The 20325-nt window shown below is 49.1% G+C and overlaps 1 protein-coding gene across 10 annotated transcripts in view; it reads right to left on the bottom strand.

Moving 5' to 3' along the window:
* The window catches only part of TJAP1 (tight junction associated protein 1), a 54782-nt gene that overhangs the window by 18936 nt on the left and 15521 nt on the right, over positions 1–20325 (bottom strand). The window contains exon 1 of one of the 10 annotated variants that reach the window (XM_063918780.1): positions 6955–7106. The exons of 8 other annotated variants lie outside the window; for them this stretch is intronic. The gene's annotated coding sequence lies outside the window, so the exon portion shown is untranslated. Of the gene's footprint in view, positions 1–4516; positions 4608–6954; positions 7107–20325 lie in introns of those variants that run through there. One more of the 10 variants, XM_063918782.1, reaches the window with a different exon arrangement.

Here is a 20325-nt window from a genome sequence, read left to right as displayed (position 1 = left end):
ACTACCAGCCACCCTCTCCACTACCACTCAACTCTTCATTATCAACCATCTTCTTCACTGCCACCCTAACACTCCCAAGCCATACCCCCCTAACACTCCCAAGCCATACCCCCCTAACACTCCGCTGCTTCTACCAGCCACCCTCTCCACTACCACTCAACTCTTCATTATCAACCATCTTCTTCACTGCCACCCTAACACTCCCAAGCCATACCCCCCTAACACTCCGCTGCTTCTACTACCAGCCACCCTCTCCACTACCACTCAACTCTTCATTATCAACCATCTTCTTCACTGCCACCCTAACACTCCCAAGCCATACCCCCCTAACACTCCCAAGCCATACCCCCCTAACACTCCGCTGCTTCTACTACCAGCCACCCTCTCCACTACCACTCAACTCTTCATTATCAACCATCTTCTTCACTACCAGTCACCAATCTCCACTTCCAGCCATACTCACTATCACTCCCCAGTCTCCACTACCAGCCATACACATTATCACTGACATCTCCACTACCACCCATGCTCACTACCAACCACACTCACTACTACCTCTGCCTCCACTACCAGCCATACTCGCTACCACTCCTGCCTCCACTACCACTCACCTATCTACATTATCAACCATCTTCACCGCCACCACTCACCAGTCTCCACTGCTAGTCATACTCACTACCACTTCCGTCTCCACTGCCATCCAAACTCCCTACCACTCCTATCTCCACCACTAGACATACTCACTACACTCACCTGTCTCCACTGACAGCAATACTCCATTCAACTCACCTGTCCCCACTACCAGCCATACTCCCTACCACTTCCCTCCTCCACTACCACTCACCACCACCATACTCCCTACAATTCACCAGTCTCCACTACCAGCAACTAACTACCACTCCCACCTTCCCTACCAGCCATACTCACTACCACTCCAGCTTCCAAAAATACTCACTACCATTCCCATTACCAGCCATACTCCCTACCACTTCCCTCCTCCACTACCACTCACCGCCATACTCCCTACAACTCACCAGTCTCCACTACCAGCCACTAACTACCACTCCCACCTCCACTATCAGCCATATTCTCTACAACTCACCTGTCTCCACTACCGGACATACTCACTACCACTTCCCAGTCTCTTCTCCCAGCCACTCACTCTCCACTACCAGCCTCTCTCATTACCACTTCCGCCTCCACTACCAGCCACCCTTGCTAGCACTCGACTGTCTCCAATACCAGCCACCCTCCTTGCTACCACTCCCGTCTCCACTACCGTAGCCTTCTCCAGCACTCAACGGCATACACTAACCTACAAACCTCACAACATCTCTTGTATTAGCTACCTGCCACCCTCACTGCCTCACTTCTATCTATTCCTGGCTGCAACTTCTTGTTTCTTTGCTGCAAGCCCCCAAAATAATTTTATATTCTTTACCTACCATCATATCACCCGTCTACACTCCCTGACTGCCATACTCTTCACTGTACGAGTGCCATCCTCTCACCTGTACTCACTGACTAACACTCTCACCCTGCATCCATCTGCAATCACTGACTTACCGGTATATACTGACCCTCCCCCCTGTACTCACTAATACTCTCACGCTGCATCTATCTGCAATCACTGACTTATATAGGGACCCTCCCACCTGTACTCACTAATACTCTCACCCTGCATCTATCTGCAATCACTGACTTATATAGGGACCCTCCCACCTGTACTCACTAATACTCTCACCCTGCATCTATCTGCAATCACTGACTTATATACTGACCCTCCCACCCTGCATCTATCTGCAATCACTGACTTATATACTGACCCTCCCACCTGTACTCATTGACTTATAGGCCCTACACACTGGCCGATCCGCCGCCGAGCTGCCCGACGGCGGATACGGCCGATGAGCGACCCGGGGGGATGGGGGGGGGGCAGTGACGGGGGGAGTGAAGTTTCTTCACTCCCCCCTTGAAGTGCAGGCAAATATGGACGAGATCATCCATATTGGCCTGTATGTACAGCCGACGGGGGACCAGCTATGAACGAGCGCGGGGCCGCGCATCGTTCATCGCTGGAGCCTCCACACTGCACGATATGAACGTTATCTCGTTCATTAATGAACGAGATCGTTCATATCGTGCAGTCATGTCGGCCAGTATGTAGGGCCCAACACTCTCACCCTGCATCTCTGTGCAATCACTGACTTATATACTGACCCTCCCACTTGTACTCACTAACACTCTCACCCTGCATCCATCTGCAATCACTGACTTATATACTGACCCTCCCACCTGTACTCACTGATTCACTCTCACCCTGCATCCATCTGCAATCACTGACTTACCGGTATATACTGACCCTCCCACTTGTACTCACTAACACTCTCACCCTGCATCCATCTGCAATCACTGACTTATATACTGACCCTCCCACCTGTACTCACCGATTCACTCTCACCCTGCATCCATCTGCAATCACTGACTTACCGGTATATACTGACCCTCCCACTTGTACTCACTAACACTCTCACCCTGCATCTATCTGCAATCACTGACTTATATACTGACCCTCCCACCTGTACTCACCGATTCACTCTCACCCTGCATCCATCTGCAATCACTGACTTACCGGTATATACTGACCCTCCCACTTGTACTCACTTATACTCTCACCCTGCATCTATCTGCAATCACTGACTTATATACTGACCCTCCAACCTGTACTCACTGATTCACTCTCACCCTGCATCCATCTGCAATCACTGACTTATATACTGACCCTCCCACCTGTACTCACTGATTCACTTTCACCCTGCATCCATATGCAATCACTGACTTACCGGTATATACTGACCCTCCCACTTGTACTCACTAACACTCTCACCCTGCATCTATCTGCAATCACTGACTTATATACTGACCCTCCCACCTGTACTCACTGATTCACTGCCTCTCACCTGTCTTCAATACCTACCTATAGTCACCTGTATACCAGCCTGATATACTCTCCATCTAACCTATCCACAGTACCCTACTGCCATCCTCTCCAGCTCTCACCTGCATTTAATACCTACATGCCATCATGCCACCTGTATAAACTACCTGATAACCATCCGTTCCATCTCTCCCCTGTACTCACCTGTGCTGAAACACTGCCACCTAACTACAATAACCTTCTGCCTCTGCACTACTGCTCTGTCTAATCTGCCATCATATCCAACTGTCATCCTCCCCGTCTCTTACCTACCTACCCTACCTGCGTGTCACCCATCCCCCATCTCACACGTATTCACTACCTTTGCCCTCACACATTTCTTACCAGTCTTACCTGTATTCGTTATCTGCCTGCACCCATCACCTGTATTCACTACCTGCCTGCCTCCTTCAAAACCTCAATTATATTCATTACCTGCTCTACAACAGCCAGCAGAGGGGGCTGTGATCACACAGGGCTGCTCTACAGTCACAGGGCCAGAGGGTGCAGTGATCATACAATGCTGCTTTACACCCAGTGAACCAGCAGAGGGGGCTGTGACATTCACAGAGCCAGCACAGGGGTTTGCAAGTCTGATCATACAAGGCTGCTTTTTACACAGATAGCAGTACTTTAGTGAAATGGGATGAACAGTAAAGCTCCTTGCAGGCTCTGGTCATTCCCTGGGGAATGATGTATTCTAGGTGGAAGGAGATATATAGACCTACATGTAAGCAGGGTGAATCAGGATACACAGAGGGCATATCACTGAATGTATGTAAGAATAGGTAGTAGTGGCACAGTAATTGCAAAGCGTGCCACCCCCTCCTCCGCCTATTGTCTAACGCCTCTAGGGCTCCAGGTGTAACCAGGTAAAGACACGCGCAGCGCAGCCCCTCCCTTCTCATGTCTTTAAAAAGTTTGTGCCCTGGGGATAGAAACAGCGTGTCTCTCTGACTCGTAGCTGGAAGAATGCAGAGTGGAACCGTAAGCCAGAAAAACACGCACAAGACAAACACTCCATCAGCCTCCCACGTACAGACAAGACCTGGCTGGTAACCTGAGCGCTGTGTGGAATGAGGAGTGTGAGAGCGCACGTGGAGAGAGGGCCCAATACCCCTCCCCCAGGAGCCACCGCTGCAGCAGACCAGTGTGCAGCGCCACGGATGGCCCCGGCCGCCGTCTTCATCGATCCCATTATAAAACATTATTATAATATGTAATCATTCACATCACTCCGTGCAGAACTGGCACTCACATCCTGAATGGTTAAATCATTACATTAATTGTTATCCTATGTTATGCCAAATACTGATTTAAGATTGTATAGTTTAATCTTTGTACACTACTGCGGACTCCTAGCGGCGCCAAATAAATAAAAGATAATAACTCCTTACCCCACCCACCCACTGATACTAGGGTTATTCTTTTGTTAGCAGCCAAGTAACCTCCCAGTGTGTCTTTGGAGTGTGGCAGGAAACCTGGGCACTTGGAGGAAACCAACCAAACATAGGTAAAACATACAAACTACACACATACCGGGCTTTGGATGGAATCAAGCATACGACTCTTGGGTGATGAATGATACAGCTGCTGCAGCGCCCCTTCCTGACTGCTTACTTTGGATCGTAACCGCAGAGTGCGCCGGGCAGGATAATTGGCTTTTATTGATAGGTCTCCGGCAATAGGCGCCGTGTGGGAATACAGCAAGATCTATAAAAACAGCGATGTTTATTGCTCAGGTAGCACTTACTGTACAGAGGTGCTACACACCACACGCGATTCAGAGGAAACAGCGGTCCCCACCGGTGCCAAATTAGCTCCTGAAATTTTGGGCCAATCCAAGGGGTTTATGTGATCAAGGAGGACAACCCCGGAGAGCAGGTAAATGTACTGGACTAGGATTCTACTGGGCCAGTGGACGGCATCTCTCCAAAGCAGGGAGGCTCACACCACATCAATGGCACATATTAATAACTAGCTCTGAATTGCACCTGGTATCTCAGAATGTATTTATACTTACCAATAAATGCATGTGTACACAGTTATGGGCTGACATTGGGATCATTTATCCAACCTGCCTTTCCTTACGCAGGAAGAGCTCAACTGTGGTTGCCATAGCGCTAGATGGCAAGTATGTAGTGAAACAGGTAAAACCATCCTATACCATCCCAGACCAGATACCAAAACTGCCACGGAAGTACTCACACCTGCTGTGCGGCACCAAAGCAGGAGATCAGATTCAGTGAGAGGAACCAGAGAACGCGTACTATGAAAGGAGGTGAAAACGCCAGCGGGCAAATACTGGAACATAGAATTTGAAGGCAGATAAGAACAAATGGCCCATCTAGACTGCCTGTGTACATGCACACACTTACGCACTAGGGTTAATTTTTGTTGGAAGCCAATTTACCGGTCAGTATATTTTTGGCTTGTCGGAGGAAACCAGAGTACCCGGAGGAAACCCACGCAAGTACGGGGAGAATATACAAACTCCACACAGTTAAGGCCTTGGTGGGAACATGACCTTAGCACTGTGAGGCAGTAATGCTTTTACACCATTGGAGACGTTTCACAGTCAGACCATGCTTAATTACAGATATAATTATTAAAGGGCTGATGGCATGTCAGGAACAATGGTTACAATACAGAATCACAGCTCACATTAATGCCACAGAAGCAGCCACAATGCAGCTATTGGTCACCTTCTAGTAGACAGAAGCCTGCACTCAGAGGGGCCATATCTCCAGGTACACGGCTCTGGCTCCCCCCCCAACACACACACGCCTCCAGTCAGTGCTGTACATACATGTACAGGAGACTATACACCAGCTCAGACTCACATTTCGAGACCACAGACGATCAGAATACAAACAGGAGAGGAGAGTGTAATGTATATCAGTACTGCCAGCCAGGTTCCTGATAGAGTTACATACAGCGCCCAGACACGAGACAACTGCACACATGTAACAGGGTAACTCAATATACTGGTGAGAGGTCGGAGGAGTTATGTACACACACATGTAATGGGGTAACAAACAGTACGTATGGTATGGTGTAGAGGTGCATGGACACACCTGTAACAAAGTGACATGGGTGATACGCATGTAAACAAACATTTAATTGGATAACAGAAGGGACCCCCCCCCCCCCACCCCACACTACAAATACATGATCCCACGCATTTCATTGATGGAAATGCAGGTGTAAACCCAGCCAACATAAGACACATTTTGCGCAGCTTGCAGAGCTGGAAGTGCAGCAAAATGTATCTAGCTCTGCAAAAGTAGCGTGCGCGTTAGTTTTAGGTCAGGAGAGGACAGCAGTACGAGCGCTACTTTACGCCAGGAGATGTAGGCGTCAGTAGAAAATACAAAATACAAAGTACTTTAATGACGTGTCACATACTATTTATTTATAGCCGTCAGTGTTATGCAAGTCACATTTACCGTGTAAAATACAATACACACCTAAATATAAAATTAATGTTCTAATGAAGTTCAATTAGACACAAAGACCCCTTTTAAAAAACAAACAAAAAAAACTACACACAACATATGGGAAATTGCTTTCAAACCAGGGCTGACTGCAAATATCAAATAACGTGAATAGGATGCAGCAGCAGCACACTAATGATAGGTGGGAGGAGTCAAGATACACTGACCCAATCAGAAGTGACTGCCAATGTTCACCATTGCTGCCTATTTTGCACCGGGGGATATAAGTCTCCCGACGGCCACATACGCGTCTTTGATGTGGTCTCCATGAGACGCAATTACAGGAACACCCCACCCCTCATTAAGCGTAAGGAGCATAGAGCGCAAAATATGAAAATGCGTATTTCACGGAACACAAAAACGCACTTACATCCAACCCTACAGCAGCTCCGCAGAGAGGAGCTCCCATACCCTACCGCATACACACCTCCATCGTGCACAGATAAATGCATAAGTAAAAAGCACACTGCTCACACTTACCTCCGGACACCACTGCACTGTCCTATTCACCAAGTATTGCAGGGAGCCGGCAAGCAGGCAGAAATTCTGACATCACAAGTCAAAGTCCAGCAAGTGTGAGGATGTGGAAAGGGTCAAACTCCAGGAACGATCTGGCCAGAGATATGGGGGTGATGGCTCTCACACCAACAGGAGGGAAGAGATTATCTGCCGGACACAAACGTCTGGCAGCACCATCAGATCAGTATCTGGTTTTTCACAAGCCTCCTCTTTCTACAATTCTACAGGATTACTCCATAAATAGTAACATTCCCACAATGTCACTGTGACAATGATACAGGGGGAATACAAGTACTGTAACCGCGTGAACCTGACATTTACACCACTAATCTAACACCACTTGTAGAAACTGCAGATGAATCAGACCATAAAATACAAGCAGCAAAGATCATACACCTCTGTAAATTACAGAGAGTTAGTGATAGGATGCCAGGGTGAGGTAGGTTACAGAGGGTCAGTGATGAGAAGGCTGAGAGCAGGGAGAGGTAGGTTACAGAGGGTCAGTGATGAGAAGGCTGAGAGCAGGGAGAGGTAGGTTACAGAGGGTCAGTGATGAGAAGGCTGAGAGCAGGGAGAGGTAGGTTACAGAGGGTCAGTGATGAGAAGGCTGAGAGCAGGGAGAGGTAGGTTACAGAGGGTCAGTGATGGGATGGCGGAGAGCAGGGAGAGGTAGGTTACAGAGGGTCAGTGATGAGAAGGCTGAGAGCAGGGAGAGGTAGGTTACAGGGGGCAGGGATGGGATGGTGGCGAGCAGGGAGAGGTAGGTTACAGGGGGCAGGGATGGGATGGTGGAAAGCAGGGAGAGGTAGGTTATAGAGCGTCAGTGATGGGATGGTGGAGAGCAGGGAGAGGTAGGTTACAGGGGGGCAGGGATGGGATGGTGGAGAGCAGGGAGAGGTAGGTTACAGAGCGTCAGTGATGAGATGGCAGAGAGCAGGGAGAGGTAGGTTACAGGGGGTCAGTGATGGGATGGTGGAGAGCAGGGAGAGGTAGGTTACAGGGGGGCAGGGATGGGATGGTGGAGAGCAGGGAAAGGTAGGTTATAGAGCGTCAGTGATGGGATGGCGGAGAGCAGGGAGAGGTAGGTTACAGAGGGTCAGTGATGAGAAGGCTGAGAGCAGGGAGAGGTAGGTTACAGGGGGGCAGGGATGGGATGGTGGAAAGCAGGGAGAGGTAGGTTATAGGGGGGCAGGGATGGGATGGTGGAAAGCAGGGAGAGGTAGGTTACATAGAGTCAGTGATGGGATGGTGGAGAGCAGGGAGAGGTAGGTTACAGGGGGCAGGGATGGGATGGTGGAAAGCAGGGAGAGGTAGGTTACAGGGGGGCAGGGATGGGATGGTGGAAAGCAGGGAGAGGTAGGTTATAGAGCATCAGTGATGGGATGGTGGAGAGCAGGGAGAGGTAGGTTACAGGGGGGCAGGGATGGGATGGTGGAAAGCAGGGAGAGGTAGGTTATAGAGCATCAGTGATGGGATGGTGGAGAGCAGGGAGAGGTAGGTTACAGGGGGGCAGGGATGGGATGGTGGAAAGCAGGGAGAGGTAAGTTATAGAGCGTCAGTGATGGGATGGTGGAGAGCAGGGAGAGGTAGGTTACAGGGGGTCAGTGATGGGATGGTGGAGAGCAGGGAGAGGTAGGTTACAGAGGGTCAGTGATGGGATGGTGGAGAGCAGGGAGAGGTAGGTTACAGGGGGGCAGGGATGGGATGGTGGAAAGCAGGGAGAGGTAGGTTATAGAGCATCAGTGATGGGATGGTGGAGAGCAGGGAGAGGTAGGTTACAGGGGGGCAGGGATGGGATGGTGGAAAGCAGGGAGAGGTAGGTTATAGAGCATCAGTGATGGGATGGTGGAGAGCAGGGAGAGGTAGGTTACAGGGGGGCAGGGATGGGATGGTGGAAAGCAGGGAGAGGTAAGTTATAGAGCGTCAGTGATGGGATGGTGGAGAGCAGGGAGAGGTAGGTTACAGGGGGTCAGTGATGGGATGGTGGAGAGCAGGGAGAGGTAGGTTACAGAGGGTCAGTGATGGGATGGTGGAGAGCAGGGAGAGGTAGGTTACAGGGGGGCAGGGATGGGATGGTGGAGAGCAGGGAGAGGTAGGTTACAGGGAGGCAGGGATGGGATGGTGGAGAGCAGGGAGAGGTAGGTTACAGAGCGTCAGTGATGAGATGGCAGAGAGCAGGAAGAGGTAGGTTACAGGGGGGCAGGGATGGGATGGTGGAGAGCAGGGAGAGGTAGGTTACAGGGGGGCAGGGATGGGATGGTGGAAAGCAGGGAGAGGTAGGTTACAGGGGGGCAGGGATGGGATGGTGGAAAGCAGGGAGAGGTAGGTTACAGGGGGGCAGGGATGGGATGGTGGAAAGCAGGGAGAGGTAGGTTACAGAGGGTCAGTGATGGGATGGTGGAGAGCAGGGAGAGGTAGGTTACAGGGGGCAGGGATGGATGGTGGAAAGCAGGGAGAGGTAGGTTACAGAGCGTCAGTGATGGGATGGTGGAGAGCAGGGAGAGGTAGGTTATAGAGCGTCAGTGATGGGATGGTGGAGAGCAGGGAGAGGTAGGTTACAGAGGGTCAGTGATGGGATGGTGGAGAGCAGGGAGAGGTAGGTTATAAAGCGTCAGTGATGGGATGGTGGAGAGCAGGGAGAGGTAGGTTACAGGGGGGCAGGGATGGGATGGTGGAGAGCAGGGAGAGGTAGGTTATAGAGCGTCAGTGATGGGATGGTGGAGAGCAGGGAGAGGTAGGTTACAGGGGGGCAGGGATGGGATGGTGGAAAGCAGGGAGAGGTAGGTTACAGAGCGTCAGTGATGAGATGGCAGAGAGCAGGGAGAGGTAGGTTACAGGGGGGCAGGGATGAGATGGCAGAGAGCAGGGAGAGGTAGGTTACAGGGGGGCAGGGATGGGATGGCGGAGAGCAGGGAGAGGTAGGTTACAGGGGAGCAGGGATGGGATGGTGGAGAGCAGGGAGAGGTAGGTTACAGGGGGGCAGGGATGGGATGGTGGAGAGCAGAGAGAGGTAGGTTACAGGGGGGGCAGGGATGGGATGGTGGAGAGCAGGGAGAGGTAGGTTACAGGGGGGGCAGGGATGGGATGGTGGAGAGCAGGGAGAGGTAGGTTACAAGGGGGCAGGGACGGGATGGTGGAGAGCAGAGAGAGGTAGGTTACAGGGGGGGCAGGGATGGGATGGTGGAGAGCAGAGAGAGGTAGGTTACAGGGGGGCAGGGACGGGATGGTGGAGAGCAGAGAGAGGTAGGTTACAGGGGGGGGCAGGGATGGGATGGTGGAGAGCAGGGAGAGGTAGGTTACAGGGGGGCAGGGATGGAAAGGTGGAGAGCAGAGAGAGGTAGGTTACAGGGGGGCAGGGATGGGATGGTGGAAAGCAGGGAGAGGTAGGTTACAGGGGGGCAGGGATGGGATGGTGGAGAGCAGAGAGGTAGGTTACAGGGGGGGCAGGGATGGGATGGTGGAGAGCAGAGAGGTAGGTTACAGGGGGGCAGGGACGGGATGGTGGAGAGCAGAGAGAGGTAGGTTACAGGGGGGGCAGGGATGGGATGGTGGAGAGCAGGGAGAGGTAGGTTACAGGGGGGCAGGGATGGAAAGGTGGAGAGCAGAGAGAGGTAGGTTACAGGGGGGCAGGGATGGGATGGTGGAAAGCAGGGAGAGGTAGGTTACAGGGGGGCAGGGATGGGATGGTGGAGAGCAGGGAGAGGTAGGTTACAGGGGGGCAGGGACGGGATGGTGGAGAGCAGGGAGGTGTAGGATACAGGGGGGTAAGTGATAAAATAGTTGGGAGCTGGAATAGTAAAGTTAGAGGATTAGGGGTAAGATGGTAGAGAGTAGAAAGAGGTCTCTGCCAAGGGTCAGTAAGTAGTCACAATGAGAGTTGATATTAGGGTAACAGCTAATAAAACAGATATATCTAGCCACATGTCACACAAAGTGGTCTTCCCTGGACATGGGAGAACATTTCCCAAGTGCATAGTTATAGGTAGTGTACAGGTTTCTGCCAGCATCCGATGTACATGACTTGCTCTTCCAACTGACCTTCCTATGTAACAGAGGCCCATTCACAGGCGTATTGCCCAGTACAGGTTCAAGTGCTGCATTGCCATTTTCTACCCTGCCCATTTTTCCTTCTCCTGCCCTTACCGCGATACGTCTCCTGCAGATTTTAGATTTAGTATGAGCACTATGAATCTGCTGCTGTTCAACCTTTACAAACAACTCCCTGGCCTCTAATCCCAAGGGGTAAAACTACTAGTGTGCAATAGTGCTGGGACGGTAGATTGGGGGCAGAAAGGGGCTGTGATAGTTTAGTACAGAGGGTTACATCCAATCACCAGCAATTACTTCAGGTATGTTTAACCGAGCACCAAAGGACAGTATAAAGAGTAACGCACAAAGCACCCAATAAAATCAAAGAAAAACAAACAGTCACACCACCCAGGAACCCCAAAAATATTCTCCATCTTCTAGACGCATCCAATTAACAAGGGCATCCCTAAGCATCTGAATGTGGTCTTTCGTGGTGGTTGATTTGACACTATCCATTTTATTTATATGTATTAAAAATATTTTGACAATTTTAGGCATCAAAAGTGTTAAAAACATGTAGCGATGTGCAATCTCAATAAGGATTTTCAAAATCACTGGCGTACGGCCCTTTAAACTGTACGATTAAATAATAAATGTACTGAAAGCGACAGATCTCAAACAGCATATGAGAAACAAAATTGTTTCTATTCACCAATTAGATGTCTACAGATGGAGCCACGCTCATCTTGGCGTCTCTGCTGCGCCTAGGTGCACCAAGGCTTATTAGCATAAACCTTTCATCTATTGTTCTCAGCTGCAATACAATACAGAGAGAACAATACAGCAGGGGATTAAGTCTGACTGCTCTGGCTCAATTAATCCTATTAAAGGCAAAAATGGAGAGGGCTCCATCTGTATGTACTCCTTAGCCATGTGTGCTGTATTCCATAAATATGGCATCCACTTATCCAGCGCGACAAACACCCAAGTCTGAACCGAATAGAGACAAACTGGATACTAAGTACATTTAGGGAGAGATGTACTACGCTTTGGAAAGTGATAAAGTGGTGAGAGATAAAGTACCAGCCAATCAACTCCCTTTATTTTTCAAACACAGCCGGAACATGGCAACCAGGAACTGATTGACTGGTACTTTCCACTTCATCACTCTCTGAGGCTTAGTACTCTCCCCCCCCCCCCCAAAAAATAAATAAATAAATAAGAATTTACTTACCGATAATTCTATTTCTCGTAGTCCGTAGTGGATGCTGGGAACTCCGTAAGGACCATGGGGGATAGCGGCTCCGCAGGAGACTGGGCACAAAAGTAAAAGCTTTAGGACTACCTGGTGTGCACTGGCTCCTCCCCCTATGACCCTACTCCAAGCCTCAGTTAGGATACTGTGCCCGGACGAGCGTACACAATAAGGAAGGATTTTGAATCCCGGGTAAGACTCATACCAGCCACACCAATCACACCGTACAACCTGTGATCTGAACCCAGTTAACAGCATGATAACAGAGGAGCCTCTGAAAAGATGGCTCACAACAATAATAACCCGATTTTTGTAACAATAACTATGTACAAGTATTGCAGACAATCCGCACTTGGGATGGGCGCCCAGCATCCACTACGGACTACGAGAAATAGAATTATCGGTAAGTAAATTCTTATTTTCTCTGACGTCCTAGTGGATGCTGGGAACTCCGTAAGGACCATGGGGATTATACCAAAGCTTCCAAACGGGCGGGAGAGTGCGGATGACTCTGCAGCACCGAATGAGAGAACTCCAGGTCCTCCTCAGCCAGGGTATCAAATTTGTAAAATTTAGCAAACGTGTTTGCCCCTGACCAAGTAGCTGCTAGGCAAAGTTGTAAAGCCGAGACCCCTCGGGCAGCAGCCCAAGATGAGCCCACCTTCCTTGTGGAATGGGCTTTTACAGATTTTGGCTGTGGCAGGCCTGCCACAGAATGTGCAAGCTGAATTGTACTACAAATCCAATGAGCAATAGTCTGCTTAGAAGCAGGAGCACCCAGCTTGTTGGGTGCATACAGGATAAACAGCGAGTCAGATTTTCTGACTCCAGCCGTCCTGGAAACATATATTTTCAGGGCCCTGACTACGTCCAGCAACTTGGAATCCTCCAAGTCTCTAGTAGCCGCAGGTACCACAATAGGCTGGTTCAAGTGAAACGCTGAAACCACCTTAGGGAGAAATGGAGGACGAGTCCTCAATTCTGCCCTGTCCGTATGAAAAATTAGGTAAGGGCTTTTATAGGATAAAGCCGCCAATTCTGAGACACGCCTGGCTGAAGCCAGGGCTAACAGCATTACCACTTTCCATGTGAGATATTTTAAGTCCACAGTGGAGAGTGGTTCAAACCAATGTGATTTTAGGAACCCCAAAACTACATTGAGATCCCAAGGTGCCACTGGAGGCACAAAAGGAGGCTGTATATGCAGTACCCCCTTGACAAACGTCTGAACTTCAGGAACTGAAGCCAGTTCTTTCTGGAAGAAAATCGACAGGGCCGAAATTTGAACCTTAACGGACCCTAATTTTAGGCCCATAGACAGTCCTGTTTGCAGGAAATGCAGGAAACGACCCAGTTGAAATTCCTCTGTAGGGGCCTTCCTGGCCTCGCACCACGCAACATACTTACGCCAAATACGGTGATAATGTTGTACGGTTACAGCCTTCCTGGCTTTGATCAGGGTAGGGATGACTTCATCCGGAATGCCTTTTTCCTTCAGGATACGGCGTTCAACCGCCATGCCGTCAAACGCAGCCGCGGTAAGTCTTGGAATAGACAGAGTCCCTGCTGGAGCAGGTCCCTTCTTAGAGGTAGAGGCCACGGGTCCTCTGTGAGCATCTCTTGAAGTTCCGGGTACCAAGTCCTTCTTGGCCAATCCGGAGCCACGAGTATAGTCTTTACTCCTCTCCTTCTTATGATTCTCAGTACTTTGGGTAGGAGAGGCAGAGGAGGGAACACATACACTGACTGGTATACCCACGGTGTTACCAGAGCGTCCACAGCTATTGCCTGAGGGTCCCTTGACCTGGCGCAATACCTGTCTAGTTTTTTGTTGAGGCGGGACGCCATCATGTCCACCTTTGGTTTTTCCCAACGGTTCACAATCATGTGGAAGACTTCTGGGTGAAGTCCCCACTCCCCCGGGTGGAGGTCGTGTCTGCTGAGGAAGTCTGCTTCCCAGTTGTCCACTCCCGGAATGAACACTGCTGACAGTGCTATCACATGATTTTCCGCCCAGCGAAGAATCCTTGCAACTTCTGTCATTGCCCTCCTGCTTCTTGTGCCGCCCTGTCTGTTTACGTGGGCGACTGCCGTGATGTTGTCCGACTGGATCAGCACCGGCTGACCTTGAAGCAGAGGTCTTGCTAGGCTTAGAGCATTGTAGATGGCCCTTAGCTCCAGGATATTTATGTGAAGTGATGTCTCCAGGCTTGACCACAAGCCCTGGAAATTTCTTCCCTGTGTGACTGCTCCCCAGCCTCTCAGGCTGGCATCCGTGGTCACCAGGACCCAGTCCTGAATGCCGAATCTGCGGCCCTCTAGAAGATGAGCACTCTGCAACCACCACAGGAGAGACACCCTTGTCCTTGGTGACAAGATTATCCGCTGATGCATCTGAAGATGCGACCCGGACCATTTGTCTAGCAGATCCCACTGGAAGGTTCTTGCGTGGAATCTGTCGAATGGGATTGCTTCGTAAGAAGCCACCATCTTTCCCAGGACCCTTGTGCATTGATGCACTGAGACTTGGCCTGGTTTTAGGAGATTTCTGACTAGTTCGGATAACTCCCTGGCTTTCTCCTCCGGGAGAAACACCTTTTTCTGGACTGTGTCCAGGATCATCCCTAGGAATAGAAGTCATGTCGTCGGGATCAGCTGCGATTTTGGAATATTGAGAATCCAACCGTGCTGGCGCAGCACTATCTGAGATAGTGCTACCCCGACTTCCAACTGTTCCCTGGATCTTGCCCTTATCAGGAGATCGTCCAAGTAAGGGATAACTAAAACTCCCTTCCTTCGAAGGAGTATCATCATTTCGGCCATTACCTTGGTAAAGACCCGGGGTGCCGTGGACAATCCAAACGGCAGCGTCTGAAACTGATAGTGACAGTTCTGTACCACAAACCTGAGGTACCCTTGGTGAGAAGGGTAAATTGGGACATGTAGGTAAGCATCTTTGATGTCCAGAGACACCATATAGTCCCCTTCTTCCAGGTTTGCAATCACTGCTCTGAGTGACTCCATCTTGAATTTGAACCTTTGTATGTAAGTGTTCAAGGATTTTAGGTTTAAAATTGGTCTCACCGAGCCGTCCGGCTTCGGTACCACAAATAGTGTGGAATAGTACCCCTTTCCCTGTTGTAGGAGGGGTACCTTGATTATCACCTGCTGGGAATACAGCTTGTGAATGGCTTCCAATACTGCCTCCCTGTCTGAGGGAGACGTCGGTAAAGCAGACTTTAGAAAACGGCGAGGGGGAGACGTCTCGAATTCCAATTTGTACCCCTGAGATACCACCTGAAGGATCCAGGGGTCCACTTGCGAGTGGGCCCACTGCGCACTGAACTTCTTGAGACGGGCCCCCACCGTGCCTGAGTCCGCTTGTAAAGCCCCAGCGTCATGCTGAGGACTTTGCGGAGGCGGGAGAGGGCTTTTGTTCCTGGGAACTGGCTGTTTGTTGCAGCCTTTTTCCTCTCCCTCTGCCACGGGGCAGAAATGAGGCGCCTTTTGCCCGCTTGCCCTTATGGGGCCGAAAGGACTGCGCCTGATAATACGGCGTCTTCTTAGGTTGAGAAGCTACCTGGGGTAAAAATGTGGATTTTCCAGCAGTTGCCGTGGCTACCAGGTCTGACCTACCCCAAATAACTCCTCCCCCTTATAAGGCAATACTTCCATGTGCCTTTTAGAATCCGCATCACCTGACCACTGCCGCGTCCATAAACCTCTTCTTGCAGAAATGGACAGCGCGCTCACTCTTGATGCCAGTCGGCAAATATCCCTCTGTGCATCACGCATATATAGAAATGCATCCTTCAAATGCTCTATAGTCAGTAATATACTGTCCCTATCTAGGGTATCAATATTTTCAGTCAGGGAATCCGACCACGCCAGGCCCGCACTGCACATCCAGGCTGAGGCGATTGCTGGTCGCAGTATAACACCCGTGTGAGAGTATATACATTTTAGGATATTCTCCAGCTTTCTATCGGCAGGTTCCTTTAGGGCGGCCGTATCAGGAGAGGGTAGTGCTACCTGTTTAGACAAGCGTGTGAGCGCTTTATCCACCCTAGGGGGTGTTTCCCAACGTGCCCTATCCTCTGGCGGGAAAGGGTACGATGCCAATAACCTTTTAGGAATTATCAGTTTTTTATCGGGGGAAACCCACGCCTCATCACACACTTCATTTAATTCCTCGGATACAGGAAAAACTACAGGCAGTTTTTTCTCACCAAACATAATACCCTTTTTAGTGGTACTTGTATTATCAGAGATATGCAATACATTTTTCATTGCTTCAATCATGTAACGTGTGGCCCTAGTGGAAGTCACGTTTGTCTCCTCATCATCGACACTGGAGTCAGTATCCGTGTCTGTGTCTGCCATTTGAGGTAACGGGCATTTTAAAGCCCCTGATGGCGTTTGAGACCCCTGGACAAGCACAAGCCGAGTAGCCGGCTGTCTCATGTCGTCAACTGTCTGTCGTAAAGAGCTGACACTGTCACGCAATTCCTTCCATAAGCTCATCCACTCGGGTGTCGACTCCCTAGGGGGTGACAACTGTATAATAGGCAATTGCTCCATCTCATTTTCCTCCTCAAACATGTCGACACAATCGTACCGACACACCGCGCACACACACAGGGAATGCTCTGATAGAGGACAGGACCCCACTAGCCCTTTGGGGAGACAGAGGGAGAGTATGCCAGCACACACCAGAGCGCTATATATATATATATATATATATATACACAGGAATACCACTATAAAATGTGCTTTTCCCTTTATAGCTGCTGTTAGTATCAAACTGCGCCAAATTAGTGCCCCCCCTCTCTTTTTTTACCCTTTTCTGTAGTGCAGGACTGCAGGGGAGAGTCAGGGAGACGTCCTTCCAGCGGAGCTGTGATGGAAAATGGCGCCCGTGTGCTGAGGAGATAGGCTCCGCCCCCTTCTCGGCGGCCTTTTCTCCCGCTTTTTGGTGAGTTCTGGCATGGGTTAAAATACACCCATATAGCCCTGGGGGTTATATGTGGTGTATTTATGCCAGCCAAGGTGTTTTACATTGCTGCTCAGGGCGCCCCCACCCTAGCGCCCTGCACCCTCAGTGACCGGAGTGTGAAGTGTGCCTGAGTAACAATGGCGCACAGCTGCAGTGCTGTGCGCTACCTTGTTGAAGACAGATGTCTTCTGCCGCCGATTTTTCCGGACCTTTTCTTGCTTCTGGCTCTGTAAGGGGGCCGGCGGCGCGGCTCTGGGACCGAGCTCCGAGGCTGGGCCTGTGTTCGGTCCCTCTGGAGCTAATGGTGTCCAGTAGCCTAAGAAGCCCAATCCACTCTGCACGCAAGTGAGTTCGCTTCTTCTCCCCTTAGTCCCTCGATGCAGTGAGCCTGTTGCCAGCAGGTCTCACTGAAAATCAAAAACCTAAAACTAAACTTTCACTAAGAAGCTCAGGAGAGCCCCTAGTGTGCACCCTTCTTGGCCGGGCACAAAAATCTAACTGAGGCTTGGAGGAGGGTCATAGGGGGAGGAGCCAGTGCACACCAGGTAGTCCTAAAGCTTTTACTTTTGTGCCCAGTCTCCTGCGGAGCCGCTATCCCCCATGGTCCTTACGGAGTTCCCAGCATCCACTAGGACGTCAGAGAAAAATAATAATCTTCTTACACACGTGAAGATCATCAACCAGATTTTGGGGGACATTTACTGAGCAGTGATAAGAGCAGAGAAGTGAGCCACTGGAGAAGTTGCCCATGTCAACCAATCAGCAGCTCTGTATAATTTTATAGTATGCAAATTATAGATGTTACTTCAGTGCCGATTGGTTGCCATGGGCAACTTCTCCACTGGCTCACTTCTCCGCTCTCATCACTGCTTAGTAAATGTCCCCCTTTGTGTTATAACCTCAGTGATGAAACTTCTGTACATTTTTATGGATGCGAAGGACATGTAAAAAGTAGCACAGAAGTTGTTAAAGCAAATGATTTGTTTTTCTCTTAACAGCTTACTAACGAGGCTTACGGTCTATTCATTGACTAGTATGACGGAGCACCCCAATTAGGGGTTACTAAATAAGCAGATATCAGACCCACGGGAAGGAGATTTGTAACAACAACAGTCACATATTGGGGTGTTTGACTGTATCCAGCTCATCTTTGTTCCAGTTATATACCTATACTGTGGCCAACAGGCTGTCATCACTGGTGATCCTGGGCCTCGCTGTTTAAGATCATTCACAAAGTAGTTATTATGTATTTATATACTGACTAATCATACGCCCAACTTCTAATACACCCAATACGGATAGCAGTATTCCCTTCACTCTCCATAGCCATACTAACTCACACAAAGGGGGATATTCAATTAGCAGCGATAACTGACTTTTCGCGCGAAAAGTCATTTTTTTTCGCACGAAAAACCGGACTTTTCCTGCCAAACGCAATTATAGCCTATTCAATTTTCCGGGAAAATTTATCAATGATAATTTTTTCACAAATTTCACTTTACCTACTCTGAGCAGGTGAAAAGTTGGGAAAAGTCACTATTTTAAAGGTAAAATTTTTGGATATGTACAGAACTCCTGGGACACCCCCCTTAATGACTAATTAGGCACGTTGAAGTTTTTAATTATTTTTAATTGGCCAATAATGACATGTCATATTTGTGGTGAAAAAGTACAAAGTGATGGAAATAGGGGTTCAAGGTATGGGACAGGTATATTGGGGTGATTTATGAGTGGGACAGGTGTTTTTAGGCTTGCAGGTGGGAGTGATCGGTCTGTTTCTACTTCTTTTTTTATTTTTTTTTAAAGTACCCTAAAATGAACCAAATATATACTTATACCCATTTTCATGTACCCCAAATTTAATGAGCATTTATTTTACACAAAAAAACTTGCTTTCTATCATTTTTTTGCATTGTTAAAAAAATGCATATAACAGCCATTTCACACAATTTAAGTCCCCAAAAACTCTCTAATGTGATCTCTAATACACTTCTCTTCTGTTTTCCTATGTTAGTTTAGCATTTTTTGGGGTACAGGCTGATTTCCCTATTTTCACTGCAACAATTTTCACGTGAAACCCGTTTGGAATTAAATAGGTCGAAAAACGGGAGCGCGCATACCCGCGAAAAATTGCAGCGAATTTGCGGATAATTGAATACCCTAGAAAGTCTTGCACTCTTTAAATGTATATATAATGTTTCCATGTATTTAGAGGTATAAGCCGTGTGCGTAGAGAAACAAACGTTCGTCATTGTACTGTATGATTGGGTGATTCTATGAAACAATATTAATTTGTTCCAACAACTTTTGGTCCAACTTAAAGTCAAACTCCTATTAGTCATCCATAATAAAATCCCTGCCACAACTGTCTCGTGTAATTGTGTATACATATATACACCTCATCCTCTAGCAGATGGGCCGGATGTAATGGCTTGAGAGACGGCCGGAGCTCCGAGACACCAGCTGAGCTTGTACATTTTTTTTTTATTAAAGCAGCAAACATTTACAACACAAAACCAACCAGGGGTTGCCTTGTAAACGTTTGCTGCTTTAAAAACAAAACAAAAAAAACGTACAAGTTCAGCCAGAGTCTCGGAGCTCCGGCCGTCTCGCAAGCCATTACATCTGGCCCGATATGTGGACGGATTAGTGAGAATTCCTATGCTACACATACGTATACGCTACTGGCACGGGAGGGCTGGCGACAAAGTGTCCTTGAGCTGGTGCTTGGCTACATTGACTTTCCGGCCGTCCATCATTATTGGCCGCAGGGACACCTCAGACTCTATACCAGACATGTCCAAACTGCGGCCCTCCAGCTGTTGGGAAACTACATATCCCAGCATGCCCTGACACAGTTTTGCTGTCAGAGAATGCTAAAGCTGTATCAGGGCATGCTGGGATGTGTAGTTTCTAAACAGCTGGAGGGCCGCAGTTTGGACATGCCTGCTCTATACTAACCTGATGCACTAAGCTCCGGGTCAACAGATTATTGTATACATAAATCCAGTGTTCAGCATTCCTATTTGCCATTGTTGCAGTCTTGTATATC

The sequence above is a fragment of the Pseudophryne corroboree genome, chromosome 4 (genome assembly GCF_028390025.1).
Source record: "Pseudophryne corroboree isolate aPseCor3 chromosome 4, aPseCor3.hap2, whole genome shotgun sequence".
Classification (NCBI taxonomy): Eukaryota; Metazoa; Chordata; class Amphibia; order Anura; family Myobatrachidae; genus Pseudophryne; species Pseudophryne corroboree.
This window is presented reverse-complemented; position numbering and strand designations above follow the sequence as displayed.